We start from the raw sequence: 5,569 nt of genomic DNA, 5'->3' as shown, positions 1-5,569 counted from the left end.
GCTGCCGTCACGGGCGGGGCGGGCCGCGCCAGCCGAACTCACCGGAATAGAAGGGCCGCGGGCCGTACTTCATAGAAGAGCGGGGAAACCCACCGGAGGGGCGGGCTGCGGTGTCCCCTCCGGTGTCCCCTCCGGTGTCCCCCGGCTCAGCAAGGTTTTCTGTGGCCTCGGCCGCGCGGCTGGCTGTGCTCTCCCGTGCGCTCTGTCCAGGAAAAGCCGCCGTGACCCCGGCTGAAGGAGCCCGGTCACTGCCCGTCCCCGCTGGCATGGGGCCACCGCCAGGCAGCAAAGGAAAGGCTGTTCCCCCTGGAGTAATTAACGGAGGGATATGGGCTGAGGCAGGATGTGTAGTCACAGGAAATACATTAGCTCCCTTCTGTCTGTTGAAGCAGCTGTAATCCTTCATCCTATAAGTTCTTAAGCAGCTGGATTGTGCTGTTATTTTCTCTGTGTTCACTGCACGGGAATGTTGGCCACATAGCTGGGTAACCAGCAGCAGAATTCCTCCCCTCGGTGCTTGGTTTTTGGTCTTATATCTGAATTCCAGCTTTTGGATGTAGCAAACATACACTGGGCTTAAATGAAAATGCTCAGACAGAGCTGAGCCCAAAGAGATGAGCTCTAGGTGAGGTGCAGACAAACCTCCTGGAGCAGGGTGCTGGGGATTGCATCATTTGATAAGCTGTCACAGCCCATAGCCCATATCACACACCTGGGAGGGTGAATGGGGCTTCCCCAGGATCCTGGGGGAGGGCAGCAGACAGCAATTATCTTTCCCCTGCCCTGTCCCAAGAGAGGAATTTTGCAGCTGAGAAAAAGGGAGATTGGATATACAGCAAAGGAAACAGACACAGCAAGAATGGGTACAGCTTCAAAGATACATGTGGTTAAATACTCTTTGTTTTGCCCAGTTTTCCCCTGCTTCCTTATTTTTTCTCTGTATTTCCAGAGTGACTTGGTCACTGAGGACAAGATTATTACTCCAGGTCTGGCCTAACAAATCATCCCAGTCAAAACAACAGGCAATGACCACTTAAGCAAAATACCTGGATCTAAAATCCTTCAAACACAGTATTTCAGGCCTTGGCTCTGTTTGCTGTGGAAGGTTTCCCTGTGCTTGTGAACAGCAATGCAGTGCTTGGCCCAGTGGGCATATCTGTAGTCAGAATGATAATTTGTGATCCAAGCAGACACCAAAAGGCACCTTGCCCAACGTTCTGGTTATTATTCAGTGTTCTACACACCTATTCCTCTGCTTTTTAAGCCTGACCTGCTTAGCTGCTGCCGGTTGTCTCTGCCTGAAGAGGGGAAGACAGCATTCTCCACACACAGAGGCTTCACAGCAGGGATTCTGAACGAATGTGCAGCTCTAGGATGGCATATCCACAGGGAAGTGATTTCAAGAACTACTATCCAAACCCTTTTTTTGATGACTAGTGGTTATGAGCTGTTTTTAACCTTCCTTTCTTATCACATGAGACATTCCCTGTGGCCCCATCGTCTGCTACTCATCACCCTGCTGACCTTGGCTAGGAACGCGCGGTGGTGTTTCGGCTTGGAGGTACATCCTTCCACCGGCTCCTCCGTCTCCTGGGTGGGGACCCCCGTCCCGCAGGAGCGGGGGATGTGCTGATTCCCGGTGTTTTCCTGCTCCCGCACCAGGGCCCCGCCTGAGGGACCGGCACCGGCACCGGGCTGCGCCGTGCGCGCGGGGCCGCCAGGGGGCGCTGCGGCCGCGCCGGGCCCGCGCCTGAGGGACGGATCGGCCGGAACACGGGCAGAGGGGATAGGGGGATATGGGGACAGCGGGATACAGGGATAGAGGGACATGAGGACAGGAGGATGTGGGGAAAGGGGTACAGGGGAAATGGGGATGCAGACAGGAAGGTATGGGGAAGGGGGAGAGGGGGAGAGAGGGACAAGTAGATACAGGGAGATGAGGACCGGGACAGAAGGATATGGGCATATGGGAAGATGGGGACAGAGAAGAGCGTGACAAGGACAGTGGGATGTGGAAAACAGGGGATATGAGGATAGGGGGACAGCGGGATATGGGGACAAGGACAGGAAGATATGGGGCAAGGAGAGCAGGACAAGAAGATACAGGGTGATGGGGACAGGGGTATGGGGACAGCAGGATGTGGTGACAGGGGATCTGGGGAGAGGGGAACAGGGAGGCAGGAGGATATGAGGACAGGGGGAGAAGGGAACATGGGGAAGTAGGACAGGGAACAGGGGGATATGGGGACAGGAGGACACGAGGAACCTCCTGCTGAGGTTCATGAGGAATCTCACTGCCTCGCTCGGGGGCCAGCCAGGCAGGGAAGTCACCTGTTCGGCCCCTCTGCTTGGCCCTGCTGCTTAGAGGACACTGTTAAGAACTGCCAACAGGAAAAAAACACCCCAAGACCAGAAAAAAACTGTTCAAATGCGATCATTTTGCCTCAGAATGGATTTAGAGGGGTTTGAGGGGGCTTTTCTTTGGGTGATGGTTTTGTTATTGTGTTGTTTTGGTTTGGGGGCTTTTCTAAGCCCAAAGTGGAGCATGAAGGGTGGCAGTGCTTCTCAGAGGGACTGACAGTGCCCTGTCCCCCCAGAGCCCCACTGCTGCTGGGGACAGCCAGCGGCCAGCCCGGCCCAGGGGCAAGAAGGGACACAGGTGACACAGGGCTGTGCTTCCCATGGGCACACAGCTGCCAGCAGAGCCTTGAACAGGCCAACTGCTGTGTCCTCACCTCAACCATTTCAGGAAATGAGAATAGCCCAGGTTGGTCAGATACAGAAAAAGATACATCCCTGCCTTCCCCCTTCTCCACCACCTGTTCTGATCCCAAACCAGCCGGCACGCATTAGTCTGGACGTGAAACAAATGCTGCCTGTGGTCCAAGGAGACAAACCCAGCCCTTCTGTCTAGGACAGGGTGGCTCACAGCCAGTGTAATTAACTGATGGCCACAGGCTCCAGGTGCTCAGTGCCCCAAAGAAAAATCATCTGATTCACTCCCTCTATTGCACAAGCGCCCTTCAGGAGCTTACACACTTAATTACAGGGAACATGGTGCATTAGGAGCCCAGATCCAACATTCAGGGGAGATGCCATGGACTAAGCAATCCAAAAAGGCTTGGGGAACATAATCCTTGGATCAGAGTTGATTGTGCATTGGCAGCACATTGGAATGGAAATTACACTGTGTTAATGTACAATGCGTGGCACATGCATCCCAGACAGGGCCCAATATTTCTTCCAGTCTGTGCGCATTATCCTCACCACGATCTTGAAAGCAAAAATTAGCATCCTTTGAGCAGGATCTGAAGAAAAGAGAGGACAGCAGAGCACTGAGCTGGCCGTCCTGCTGTGAGCTGGCAATACACAGCCATCACTGCTGCAGCAGCAGCACAGCAAAGTGCCATCTAGTGAATGAACAGTGCCCACCTGGCCATAGCAGCGAGCCCAGAAACAAGAGCAAGGAGAATGCACCCCGGCACCAGCACCACCCTCTTGGGGAGGAGGGCAACTGCAGCTTCTACCTTTGGGCTCCCCTACAGCCTTTGATAGGAGCTGATCTCCTCCTGGCTGTCACATCCAATACAAGAACATCACAGCTTCCTGGCACCACAGTAATAATGGAAATTATTAGTGTTAGACAAGTTTCAACCACTGCAGGTATTGGTATTATTATTACTAATAAATGCACACAGTTTAAACTGGTGGGGCTAAGCTCTTTAGCTTTTAGTTTCCTTGAAGTATGAGGGAGAGTTTTTAAAATGTTGCTTACAAAAGAGATATTTCAACTTCTTGCTCTTTTTCATCTTTATTATGCCATGCTGCTGCTGGGAGGCAATGCAGCCATGTTTTTAAGTTGCTGTCAGAAGAAGGCTGCCAGCAGGGAATGTGCTGTGATGCCAAAGGGTGAACGGTAGTTGTCCCTCTACACATGCTGAGGAACTGGCCCTTCCCTACACTCTCCACTCTGTCCAGCAAACAGGATTTGAAATCAACAATGTAAATGAAATGTGGAAGTTGTAAAAGAAAACCAGCTTTTTTAAAGCTCTCTGAAGTTAGAAAAACAAAGTTAAGACATGGTTTGGCAGATTAATAACCTGCTATTTTACCTGTTAATTACTTCATGACTAACTACTTTCTTCATTATGTACCTGGCTCAGGAAACGTATGGCAAGGTTTTCCAAACTCTTTCTCCCTACTTATTCTCTAGGCTAAAGCAACTGTAATCACAAGTATTTTCCACAGTCATTTCCTGCCCAGGGTTTCAGTCTCAGTCTGAAGAGCAATCAGTCTCTCAGGGCTTTCTACCTCAGAAAAGTTTACAAAAAAAGGATCTGTGCTTTTAAAGACTGAGAAACTGAGGTGTCTGTAGAGAGCAGCCAGGAACAGCAGACAATGAGACCATCTGAGCAGCAATCCTGCAATTCCTGCTTGAAATTACCCATCCATTACTACAATAAGTTAAGCTTCCCACATTCATGGTCTCTGTTCTTCCTTGAGGATGGTCCCTTCCCAGCCCTCCTACCCTCAAACATGGAAGGGCTCAGGGGCCCAAAACCATCTCAGCTTTGCCAGGATGACAAAGTTCAACTGTGAAGCAGTTTGGAGTAAAGGAGGAATAGGCTGAACCAAGCAGTGTGAGCATTCACCTAAAATCTGACAGTCCTAGAGACAAAGAAGACTTTGAAAAAAATTATCATGCCACCTCTACTGACTGCATCAGATTCCCCAAAGCCTTCCAAGAGCAGCTAACAGACTGCTACACTAAGGGTTAATGGACTACACTAAACACTGCCTTAATGCAAAAACATTACTCTGTCAAGCAGGACTGGAAATGTGATATTAATCAGCTCCCAGGATGGAACAGCAGTGTTTTTACAGCACTACTGAAGAGGAAGATTTTAGCAGCTAACCTGACCCCCACCTTCCATGGCTTTTAACTCATTTCCCTTCACCCCAAGCTCCTCTACCCAGTTTACAGGCAAATACCACCAGCATCTTTGTTCAAATCTGCATTTCCAGCACCAAAAAAAAAGAAAAAGTGCTGCCCTAGGAGTAGCAGAGCTGAGCTCCCCTTTTTCTGAGTGGTGACATATTTCACCCTTGTACTGCAGAAGATTGAAGCTCACCAGGAGTAGCTGTGACGTGTAGCATTCCCCCTCAGTTTGCTCAGAGCTCAGCTTGGGCAGGTAGTCCTGGCTCCAGCAGACTAAATAATCCTGTTCACCTTTGCCAAGCCACCCTCTTCACTGTCCACTTTTGGGGGAAAAAAAAATACCCAGTTACTCACTGTTGATGTTCTAAAGCAATCATCTTATTTTACAAGTTATTTCAGAACTAACAGAAGGGACTGAAGTTGTTTACACAGAAACTGTGCTAAGGCAAACCTGAAAGCTTATGTCACTGCATTTCTTTCTTGCCCAAACCTAATCCCAAACCTGCTTGCTGCCCAGAGCAGACACTGCTGCTGTGTGCAACTCCTGTGGGAGCTCAGTTTCAATGCCAACCCCAAAATATTTGAATTCTTAACACAAACATTAAATAGAAGCAACTGGAAAATTAATTC

The sequence above is a fragment of the Passer domesticus genome, chromosome 11 (genome assembly GCF_036417665.1).
Source record: "Passer domesticus isolate bPasDom1 chromosome 11, bPasDom1.hap1, whole genome shotgun sequence".
NCBI lineage: Eukaryota > Metazoa > Chordata > Aves > Passeriformes > Passeridae > Passer > Passer domesticus.
This window is presented reverse-complemented; position numbering follows the sequence as displayed.